General features: G+C 34.7%; 1 pseudogene; it reads right to left on the bottom strand.

The window, feature by feature from the left end:
* Positions 1 to 11,458: 11,458 nt before the first annotated feature.
* Positions 11,459 to 12,636, bottom strand: LOC138039984 (uncharacterized; annotated as a pseudogene).
* Positions 12,637 to 13,159: the final 523 nt, after the last annotated feature.

Below are 13,159 nucleotides of genomic sequence, written 5' to 3'. Positions count from 1 at the left end.
AATACAACAGCTTAATGCAACATACACTTGTCCATGATTGAATGATTTTTGCTTAAATATATCAACACTTATAACAACATTGTCTAATGCCAGTTCTTGTACTTTGTGTATAGTACATGCCCATGTTAATCTAATAGGAAATTGTACTCGTTATATTTCAGGTGAACATGGCTTAGCCAATTTAACTTTGAATCTTCCTAGTATACATTCAATTAGTACAACCTTGTTTTCTTTAGCAAAGCTATTATTCGACCTGTCAATTACACCTTTTTCTACTTTGTTAATTGTTATCATCAAATTTTACATAGATAACTCTTGGTACTTGTGTATTTGAATTGAAATCAAACTTAATGACACCACCCATGTGACCATTACTTAGTTTATCAGCAATATCAATATTGGATGCAGACAGTGTAAAACGCACACTGCAGACCAGGGGTAAAATGCAGACTGAGGTTATAATTTAACTGTTGAAAAAGCCCAAACCCATTAGAAATGCTAACAGTTAAGCCTTAATATTGTTTTAAGCCTAATTAGGCCTAAGGTTAACATTTCCAAGGGGTTTGAGCTTTTTCAACAATTACGTTATAACTTCAGTCTGCATTTTACCCCTGGTCTGCAATCTGCGTTTTACACTGACTCTATTGCATGTAAGCATCACTCTTGCATTTTCTTTGATTAAAATTTTGTAATCAAGTCCTCCTGTTTCAAATCTTCCCCTAGATAAAACTTCATCTATATCTTGTTTTGAAACACTTGCTGGATACTGGTCTCTTGCTTCGAATATAAACACAGTTCCAGGCAATTGTTCTAACTTTCTGTTATTATGCTAATTTACAGGATCATTTTCAGCCCATATGTGAAGAGCATCTGATAAATAATTGGAATTTAATGCCTGCATTGTCCTAGACTGAATACATCTGATATCTTCATCCATTTGTGAACCAGTTCTAAATCGATTTAAGAGTTCAGTAAACGCTTGATCATTTTTCTGTCTCATAATCTCCGTTAGCTCAACTATTTTAAAAACATGCCACGGATGATACAAATTATAAATATCATTATTAAAATTCTCAAACACTGGTTTTTTGCATATTGGAGGTAGCTGAAACAGATCACCCACTGCAAGTATAGAAATTCCACCAAAGAATTCAGAATTTGCTGTACCAACAATCTCCTTTAGTCGTTGATGAATCACCCTTTAAGTCAATATTACTTGAAAGTAATTGCTAATTTGACAGCGTCATGATCAGAATAGTAAACACTAACAACAGAATTCTGAATTACATTAAATATTGAATCTTTTACGTAAACTTGATCAAGCAAACTTCCTGTCGAAATAAATGTTGCACTTTGAATTATTTGTGTATAATTTAAAGAGTTTATTAATAACTTCAGTGGTCTAATATTATCATCGTCTAAGTAATTTATATTAAAATCCCCAACAATCATGTCAATAGTATTGGTACTGAGAATACTTCTAAGATTATTTAAATACTGTAACACACTAGTATTATGCTTTCGATATAGTAAGAGAAGTGTTCTACTTACCTGTGTTACACTGTTACATCTAAGCACAAATTTAAGTGCATTTATTTCACGAAAATACTCATATTCTGTGGCCTCAACAGTGTTTCTTGTACAAATAGCTAAACTTGAAAATCTATCCCAAGCATGGTCTAGTCTGTATACGGCAAATGGGTGTAGATGATTTCTTATTTCATTATCATTGCTTTGAGGTACAAGTTGTGTTTCTGTGAAAGCTATTACATCACTGTTGAAGATGTTTGAATCAAATTTGATATCAATACTGTGCTTTCTTAGTGATCTGATATTTAAAACACATAATCTTACTACTGAACTGTTTTCTGAAATTAATAATTCATTTCTTAACTGTGTGGTATATTGTGGTGAAGTGTTTCTGAGTCTTTCATATTCTTTGTGTACTCTTGGATCAGCTCTAACATGCTTGCTCTCCAATCGTCCAAGTATGTGAATTCCATTTAAAGAAGTACAACGGCTTAATGCAACATACACTTGTCCATAATTGAATGATCTTTGCTTAAATAAATCAAAACTTATAACAACATTATCTAATGTCAATCCTTGTACTTTGTGTACAGTACATGCCCATGCTAATGTAATAGGGAATTGTACTCGTTGTATTTCAGGTGAAGATGCTTTAGCCGGTTTAACTTTGAATCTTGCTAGTATACATTCAATTGGTACAACCTTATTTTCTTTAGCAAAACTATTATTCGACCTGTCAATTAGACCTTTTCCTGCTTCGTTATCATCAAATTTTACATAGATAACTCTTGGTACTTGTGTATTTGAATTGAAATCAAACTTAATGACAGTACCCATTTGACCATTAATTAGTCTATCAGCAATATCAATATTGGATGTAAGCATCACTCTTGCATTTTCTTTGATTAAGATTTTGTAATCAAGTCCTCCTGTTTCAGATCTTCCCCTAGATAAAACTTTATCTATATCTTGTTTTGAAACACTTGCTGGATACTCATCTCTTGCTTCGAGTAAAAACACAGTTCCAGGCAATTCTTCTAACTTTCTGTTATTATGCTGATTTACAGGATCATTTTCAGCCCATATGTGAAGAGCATCTGATAAATAATTGGAATTTGATGCCTGCATTGTCCTAGACTGAATACATCTGATATCTTCATCCATTTGTGAACCAGTTCTAAATCGATTTAACAGCTCAGTAAACGCTTGATCATTTTTCTGTCTCATAATCTCCGTTAACTCAACCATTTTAAAAACATGCCATGGATGGTATAAATTATAAATATCATTATTAAAATTCTCAAACACTGGTTTTTTGCGTATTGGAGGTAGCTGAAACAGATCACCCACTGCAAGTATAGAAATTCCACCAAAGAGTTCAGAATTTGATGTACCAACAATCTCCTTTAGTCGTTGATGAATATGAAGTAAGGTAGTGTTTCCAACCATAGAAATCTCATCTATGATAATGAGTTTCAGTTCTGCTAAAGAGATCCTTAACTGTGTTCTTTTTTGGTCAACCAATGCTGGTAAATTATTGCTTGCTTCTTTTGGAATTCCTAGAGCAGTATTTATAGTTGTGCCATTAATATTAATTGCAGCAACTCCAGTTGGAGCCATTAACAGTACAGATGGTAGCTCAGGATTCACGACACTATGTCTAAACGTCTTTGTAACTGTATGATATATAGTTTTAATCAAATGACTCTTCCCTGCTCCTCCACCACCTGTAACAAAAATATGAATAGATTCTACTTTTTCAGGTTTTAGACTATTCATATTTTTCAATTTGTTTCTGCACCAAGATAGAACAATATCATATGCATAACGCTGTCTACTATTCAATGATCTAACACATTCACGCAATTTATCATCTGAAATCTCTGACGGTTGGTTATATGATATTATCATTCCTCCACATTGATCTTGATCAGAATTATTTGAGAAATCTAAATGTCCAGGCAACTGTTCATTAAATGACTCTTCTTCCATTATGTTATCTTGTATCTGTGAGTGTAAATCATCATTTTCTTGATCATTTATACAATCATAGGAATGCATAACACCCTGATTATTTCTTAAAGATTCAAGAGCTTCTGTAACAGCTTCTGCATCAGCTTCAAATATCGCTCGGTTATGTTCAACTACACTTTGAACCTCATCATCATAGAACTTTCATCCATATGTTTGATCTCTGGCAAGAAGATTACTTTCATCCCTCCATGGATAATAGAGCATAAGTAAATGATGAAAATATTTTTCTGGTTCTTTCCTCTTATTTGGTGTATGATACCTTATAACAGCCTTAATTCTTCTACATTTCATTATTTCATTTGTATCTATTAATCTTATTTCCTTTGGAAGTGACTCACCATTCGTTGAAATATGTTGAGATTCAACTATATTATCAGTGAGAACTTCTGGTTGAGCATCAGATGTCTCATGCCATTCTTTCTTATAATCCTTGTAATAGTAAGCAGCAAATTGTGCTAGACATAAATTATTTACACTAACAATAGATTTTGGTCTAAGTGTATACCGTTCAATTATATTAGACTTGAAGACATCTGTACTTTCATCATCTAGTTCGTCTAGTTCTTCTCTTGATTTTGCAACACATATCCTTTTATCTGGTAAATCTGTACTCACAAACACTGTTGCAGGAAACACTCTTCTCAACCATAATTCAGGCATGCACCTATACACACATTCTTGTGAACTTACTTCTCTAGTTGAGAGGAAAGCAGCACCAATTTTCCTAAGACCATCTTTTATGTCCATATTTGCATCTTTAGCCTCCTTTGCAGCACTCATGATAGCCTGTGAACATTCACTTTCATCTTTAGTAAAATATGAGCATACATAAGTTATACATTTGTAATGATTGAATACTGGCTGCCAGTCTACATTAGCTGCAAACCCCTTTATACCAGCTACAAAGTAATTGTTAATGAAACAACTGTCTATTGGTCGCCTCAGATACAATTCGTAACCAGAATCAGGTGAAATAGATAAAGCTGAGTAATACTCCTCTTCAGTAATGCCCACAGAACTTAAAATATTACATTCAGTTAAAGTGTTATCATAATTGGATTTACTTGGATTTAAAACATCATCTATTTTGTCTTTAACTAATCCAAGGATTTCTTTTCGTCTGTTGAGAACAATCATTTTCTTCTCTTCATCCAGCGCATCAGAAAGAGGTTCTGCTACAATTGTAGACTGTGTAAAAAACTGTCCAACATTAAATCTACATTGAATGTTTTTGTATTTTCTACAAGTCCTAGAATGAATATGCTTTTGATAAGTTCTCACTAATTCATGTAACAGTGGGTCTTCCTTCTCATTTGGAAGGTATGCCTGGACATGTTGATCAATAAAATTTATATATGCTTCTTTGTTATCATGCGTTAGTTCTGGACAATCTGAGGTCCATATCAGAGCATGTAAATGAGGAGATCCTCTCATTTGAAACTCAATACGGAGTGCATAATAAACTATCTTACCTATTGGTTTTGCATTGGAGAGTAAAACCTCAGTGAAAAAAGTTTCAACTCTGTACTGGAAATGCTTAGCAACAACAACAGGATTGAGATTCAACATTGAACATTTCTCATTGTAAGACAAAGCATCAATTTCCTCATTAGACATATTTTTGCCTTGCGTTCTTGCAATGATCTGAAACAGCTCAGACCACCTTAAATCAGCACAGGATAATGTCATAAACCATGTTGGAATTCCAAGTTGTTTTACCATGGCAACTACCTCATACATGAACTTTTGCCAATAAGGAGGTGTCCCTGGAATTTGTCTTAAAAATAAGTAGGCTTGATTTTGACAAATCAGATTCTGTAGGCTTTGCACATTCGATCTCAACTGTGAAGCTGAAACAGGTTGCCCATGAACTTTTTTAAGTGCAATATTAATACTGTCTGAAACTTTCTTTTGTTCTATTATAAATTGTGCAAAAAACAGGTATTCTGGATTAGTTGCAAATTGTCCGCTGTAATGCAACAGTCGTGCATTAAAGTACTTTACAGGTGACAATTTAATCTCTCTTTCAGCAGTATAACCAAATCTCCCTTTTGGAAACAATACAGGAAATGCAAATTCTTCACAATGCTTATCAGTAAAAAATGAGACTGGATGTTTATTCTCACCAGGTGCAATATTGTAGATTTCACTCCCTAATGATGCTTCCTCATTTTGCTCTGTAGTTGCTGGATAGTCAGATATAACAGATTGCAAGCAAGTTTCATTTGTTGATGCTCTATATTCATTTAAAGGGTCAGGTCCCTCCTCCTCCTCATCATTAGCTGCATCATTTGTACATACAATATTTTGCCCATCAACTATTCTTTTATTGTTAATATCACCTACTGAATTTTCTTCGTTTAAGTCTTCATTGTCTGCTGTAATATTTTGTTCTAATTCTGTAAGACTAGTATCAATATTATCTATATCGATTGCTATATCACTATACAATGGGTTATTAATCCTCAGCCAATTAAGAGCTTGTCTTACCAATTCTGGGCGCACAGCTTGAAAGTAAACATGGCCTCTGAATTGCAGTTTCCTTTTTAGTTTTAACATGATAATTCCAGATCTTTCAGGAGGACGTGGTAAAATTTTGCATGTCCAATCACATTGAATAGGCACATTACAAATTGCCCCCTTTATCTTTCTTTGTTGACCTTTTGGCATCACAACTATCTTTTCAAAGACTATTCTCTTTGCAATAAGAATCTGCTCTAGCTTTTCCAAAACTAACAGTTCCTGTGGTATTTCATCAATCTGTAAATTATTGTATACAGCTTGACATGGCACCTTTCCTTTAGAGAGTCTCGTGTCACAAGTTCTACAAATATACTGCTTATTATCAAATGACTTTTTTCCTGTAAACAAATGCTTTAGGCTATATTTATCACTCTCTGACTTTAAGATAAAAACTGTTTTTCTATAAAGCAGTCTATGACAAACTGAACATATATAAAATGGACCATCTCTTATTTTATTTTGAAAAATAGAAATATAATGATCAATACCATACTCTACATGTAAATCACTCTCATATTCTCTTGATTTTTTTTTGGCAACCTGTTGTTTCCTTGCTCTTTTCAATATAGTTTCTTTATCTATAGGGTCTAGCATTTTGTACCATTGCACATTTTTACACAGCTTCTTTTGTTTTTCTGTAACATCCAGAGATTTGTACCATTCTGCTCTGTCGGATAAAAGTTTTTGTTTTTCTTTAGTGTCCAGAGATTTGTACCGCCCTCCATTCCTAGATAAAACCTTTTGTTTTTCTATAGTATCTAAACCTTTGTACCATTCTGCTTTATCAGATAAAAGTTTTTCTTTTTCTGTACTGTCCAGAGATTTATACCATTCTGCTTTGTTAGACAAACATCGCCTTTTTTTACTTGGTTCCATTTCCCTATAATTATATTTTTCTCTATTTGCAATCAACTGTTTACATCCATAAGGCTTGTGTTTCCTCATTATTTTTTGCCTTAACGTATTTGATACCTCACACGAACACAGAAGAAATTTGATGCAATAATGTACTTCATTCCATCCTAATTCTTTTCTCGCTGTATCAATTATCATTTCTATAAGACATTCCACATCACAAAAATTTTTAAATATTTTCACACTTTCATCATCATTAAATGTTATTAAATAATACTTCATATTTTTAATCCGTAGATTATACTGAAAAATACAAGCCAAGCAATAATTTGAAAGCCACAATAAGAATCCAGTATTACCATACATATTATCACAAATCAATTTCTGCAGGATCAATCTGCTATTACTAGACTCAAAAGACAAGAATCCTCCCTTTTCTAACTTAAATGTGATATCAATGTCTGCATCATATATTTGCAGTCTGTTGGGAAAATCATTTATGCTAAGACGTTGTTCAGACTTTACTCGTAATTTTTCGTTGAATGTGTTACCATAGTCACATATTGCATCTAGTGTGGATTCATTCCAATAGCTACAAGGTTTAATAATTGAAAAACAAATACTATAAAAAGATATAGCACAACAGCATTTCATAAAGGAAGCAACACTTTCAATGTCATCATTGATCAAATCATTATTATTGTCATTATCATCACTTGATTGACATGCAAATGATTGTTGACATTGCACTGCTTTTATTTGAGTGATTTCAGAAACTTGAGTTTGCACTTTAGTAATATGTACTCCCCTAAGCTCTAATGAAATACCTGGACACATTGAATACAAAACTTGAAAATACTCTATTAATTTATTCAAAGTCTGTACTTCCAGAAGTACACAAGTTCCTTGAGGATGGCTCATACCAAATGAATCCTTAGCATGAGAATCAAATATTTTAAATGTACCATTTGTTGTAACATAAATACTCACAGTAATACACCCAATTGTCAAAATAAAAGAATTATAATTCTCTCTAATCAAATATTCAAAAGCATTTATCAAAGACATACAATAAACAAAATCTATTTTGCAACTTCCATGCACATTACCAGTATAACTTGAACTGTATTCAATATGGAAAGTTGTATTGAAAACTATCACTTCTGCAGGTAATTCTGCCAACATTAAATATGTTTGTCTTGATAATCTTGATAAAACAGTATACAGTTCATTTCCTACATTCATAATATTTACCAAATCTGTTGGGGAATTAATTAATTCCCTATCAAAATTATATATAAGAGCACATAGTGACATAGCTACACATTGACTACCAGCATTTGATCCAAACACTAAAACATCACCTTGACAGTAAGGAGCATGTATTGTTTTACTAGAATTAATCAGATCTTGACCACTTGATTGACATGCAAATGATCCTTGACATTGAACTGCTTTTATTTCAGTGATTTCAGAAACTTGAGTTTCCACTTTAGTAATATGTACTCCCCTAACCTCAAATGAAATACCTGGACACATTGAATACAAAACTTGAAAATACTCTATTAATTTATTCAAAGTCTGTACTTCCAGAAGTACACAAGTTCCTTGAGGATGGCCCATACCAAATGCATCCTTAGCATGAGAATCAAATATTTTAAATATACCATTTGTTGTAACATAAATACTCACAGTAATACACCCAATTGTCAAAATAAAAGAATTATAATTCTCTCTAATCAAATATTCAAAAGCACTTATCAAAGACATACAATAAGCAAAATCTATTGTGGAACTTCCATGTACATTACCAGTATAACTTGAACTATATTCAAAATGAAAAGTTGTATTGAAAACTATCACTTCTGCAGGTAATTCTGTCAACATTAAATATGTTTGTTTCGATAATCTCGATAAAGCAGTATAGAGTTCATTTCCTACATTCATAATATTTACCAAATCTGTTGACGAATTGATTAATTTCCTATCATAATTATATATAAGAGCACATAGTGACATAGCTACACATTGACTACCAGCATTTGATCCAAACACTAAAACATCACCTTGACAGTAAGGAGCATGTATTGTTTTACTAGAATCGATGGGATGTGGACCAGGGTTTTTCTCTATGTCCCTGCAAAGGTTGAACTTACAAAACGCCATCCGATGGACCAGACCTTTAAAAACATTCTTTGACAAATCGTACTGGGTATTCATGATTTCTGTATTGAATTTAAATTTCATTTTACATTTATCTGTTCCTCCACGCTTTTGAAAACGTGGTGCTACATACCACATCCTTCTCTCTCTCTTTAATTTTAAAGCGTAACTGCTATAGCTGCCAAACTCGTCTTTGCAACTAAATAATCCCCTAATAACATGATGACATGTGAATGACCTTGGTACAGTTTTAACCAAATACCTTCCAGCAAGTTTTCTCCTTTCTCTGCTTTTGCAAAATACACATCTCAGCCTTTTCTCTGTAATTCTGCTCCGTTCTCGGTAACGTCTATATCGATGCACACGCACATCACAACTAAAAGAAACACACTTTCCGCATCTATACTTTGCAATGAATTCTTTATTATCATAAACAATCACACGTACAGCTTTTTCAAATACATTACAATTATTTTCTAAACAGCTGTTCATAGTCTCTACTAATAACGTCGAATCTTGTAAGATAACAATGAATACAGCTAGTCGAACAAAACATATAACACCATTACGAATTAAAAAAATGTTTAACAACAAAAAACAAAATAACGCAACAGATAAAAAACTTATCTTCCTAATCAATAGTACAAGCATGAACCCAAGAATGAAGCTACTTGTTTGCCGTGCCAATAATTTTCTTTTATCTTCAGAGGATTCCAATCTGGCGTCAACTTTGTTTATCAAATTACTTTCGTTGTCGCTGTCATCTTCAGAGTAGTTCTCAACCAAGTACCTGCTTATTAAAGAATTAGTATTTTGACTTGCGTCATTTTCAATATTTACATCCATTTCAGTAACATTTGAGCACATTTGAGTTTCTTTCAGTTCGAGGACCGACCCATATCGAAACCGACGCTCGACATCTTTCAGTGTGGGTCTACCACGAACGGCGTGTGCATTTGTATGTGTTTTGAGCGTCCCAACAAAAAAGCTATTTAACCTACGCAACATCTTTCACTCTCCAAGCAACGCACTCCACCACAAAAGCCAGAAACCTGAACTGATTACGAAACTAACGTAAACCTTGCATATTTATAGCCACATACCTTCTATTATCTATTACCCAATCAAAACGTCGCCACGTACTTTCTATTGTATACTACCCAATCAAACAGAGCCACGTCTTTACTATTACCCATTACCCAATCAAAACTCCGCCACGTCCTTTCTATCGTACACTGTCCAATCAAACAGAGCCACGTGCTTTCTATGAAGCATTGCCCAATCAAAGCTCCGCCACGTGCCTTCTATTGTGCATTGCCCAATCAAACACCGCCACGTTTTTCTATTGTGCATTTTGCTGCACAGGAAAAAAAAAAAACTGAAATCTAACATCTTTTATAACTCGTGCCCCTACGGGCCCGAGTAATAATTTCATCTGATCGCATCACAGCAATAATGCTTGGTCTGTTAATACGCCAGAAACAAAGCAATTGGATGGTTATTAATGGCAGATCTTGCAGTTCCAATAGTGAGTTATGTTTGCCATACACCAGGGGTCATGATACACATACAAACAGTTTCAGTGGAGTTCTCGGGTATTGATAATCTCTTCGATTCTGGTATTCTATATGGCATAAGTTTGTTTTACAACAACAACAAAAAACATTAGCAAGGGCACATAACTAATAACTAATGTTGATGTCAATTGTTAATTACAGTGACAAGCAAGGTACCCAAAAAAGTGATCAAGAATAATAACTCACAAATGCCAATTTTTTAAATCAGTTGAGGAAAGGACTCTGTTACGTTTCAAATTCATAATCATGAGTAATTTGGATTGATGCTGTCTTATTTCCAGTTTTTTATTCGTTTTTTGTTCCAATTCTATTTTGCGTGGACGACGCTGTATCAACAGAAATGTGAACAGCTGAGAAAGAACTCTAATGTTAAAATAATTATGACTGAGCGCAAGTAACTTTGATTAATTTTGTTTTACAGGTTTTGTTAAACCACTTTTGTTTAGTTTTCCAGTTTGCTAATGTCATTCATTTGTTGTTCCAGTTTGGTCTGTGAAACAGTAAATTGAATGTGTTCACATGAATGATTACTGTTAGAACATTGTAATATCCATATTGTGACTACGAATTTTGAAAGATCTGTATGACAATAATTATTACCGTATCTTACGGAGTGTTTCTAGTTCTCTAATAACAATGATTAAAAAATAATAACAACAACATACAAGCTTTTCAATTCCATTTGCAATAAAGGTATAGGCTATATAATTATATATAAGTTTGTGCGGCGCCAAAGGGTATGGTTTTTAGACGTTTTGGTCTCAAAAACACCCAAGTCATGTGCTCCCACTGTAGGCATACTGCAGAAGAGTATTGTAGAGCTCCAGTGCTTCCCTCCAATCATTAGGTTTTCCAAGACCACAAACATCTGAAACATAATTCAAGTATTCTTGATAAATATTATTTGACTCACTTTCAGTGAGATATGAACGGGCATATTGCCTTTCCGCTTCAATTATGGGCAACAGGAACTGATCAGTAGCCCCATGAAGTTCTGGAAGGTGGAACAGTCATTCAGGCCTTCCGTCTACAGTGTCATGTCGAGAACCAAGAATATGGTGTGTATTCCAGTGTTCTTTTATTTCGCCTAAAATGTTCTGCAAAAGGTAAGAAAACCAAAACCACAGACATTCCTTTTCAAGGTCGGAAGTGAGATCAACTATTCTTTTGTCTACCATGTCTTTGAAAAAGTATATCCACCAATTAGAATGAGATTTCCTGAAGAAACCCCACAAGGCTTCTATGCGCTGATTCTGGGGAAATGGTACTGTGGATATCGGAATCGTCCCTGAAGAAAGACTGGATACCCGCCATAATGCCATTCTCAGTGCCCAGATCCGTGACCAGATCAACTGGATGACCCACCATACTCTTCCACAGCAGCAAGGTAATAGGCTGCCACATTGTTTGGCTGGTTATTGGATCGAGTTACATATAGCCACATGATCTTTCTACTCCACCCATCAATGCAGCCATGGATTGGGAAACCAAGTGGTTTCAGTTTATCGTAGCCATCACAATGCCACGCACAGTTTGGACCAGGGTTGCGATAGGTCCTCCTTCTTAGGCGATGACCCTTTCTTAACTCTGTGCTTTCGGGGTCGATTTCTCTAAGAAGCTGCTGCACAACGATCTGCGGTACTCTCATTCCCCCGAGTTGTAGTGTGTGCCATACCGCCCTATATCCCTGCAAACATCCATGGCCGTTGATAATCTGTTGGATGGATACCTTTACTTCATCAATGTTGTAATCTGGCCATTGTCTTTTTAGTCCGTAACGTTTTATTCGCCTTTTCAAGGTGCTTAGGCTGATTTCAATGTTATGGTTCTTCAGTAAAAACAAACGAATTTCTTTGTACTCAAAACCTCTGAAGAAATAATAACGAATAAGACCTTCTTCGTCGTCTTGTTCGAAGATCTCATCTCCTAAATCCTCTCCCATTGATTCCGCCATTTTTAACTGAATGTCTCTGCCATTTCTTTTCACTTCTGCCGTGGCATTTCACTCCCGCCGTGTTACAACTCTCGCGGTTGTGCCGTGAGTTGGCGTGGTTGTGCTGTGAGTTGGCGCGGTTGTGCCTTGACTTGGTGTATGTGCCGTGACACTTGTGGGCCACCGTAAATTGACATTCCATTCTTGAGCTCAAGGGTACGTTTTGTTTAAAGATGCACTAAAATGCCATGCGAGTTACAATGACTTTCGACGCCATTGCAGGTTTAATAATTAAATGTTCTCCCCCTCAAACCTAACAAAACACGCACAGAAGACTCCATGCACAAAGACACCACTTAGCAGGGGAGTGACAGGCAAGACTTTTCCCGACACGGAAAAAAATAAAAATTAAAATTAAAAAACCACGAAATGAAACCCAGATTCCGACTGGGTTTGGCAACCCAGTAAAAAGTAAACCTCAATCTTAAGCCTAAACTATTCATATATGGCGAACTCCAAACTGTAAACTGCTGGCCGACGTTTG

This window comes from Montipora capricornis, chromosome 3 (genome assembly GCF_036669925.1).
Source record: "Montipora capricornis isolate CH-2021 chromosome 3, ASM3666992v2, whole genome shotgun sequence".
NCBI lineage: Eukaryota > Metazoa > Cnidaria > Anthozoa > Scleractinia > Acroporidae > Montipora > Montipora capricornis.
This window is presented reverse-complemented; position numbering and strand designations above follow the sequence as displayed.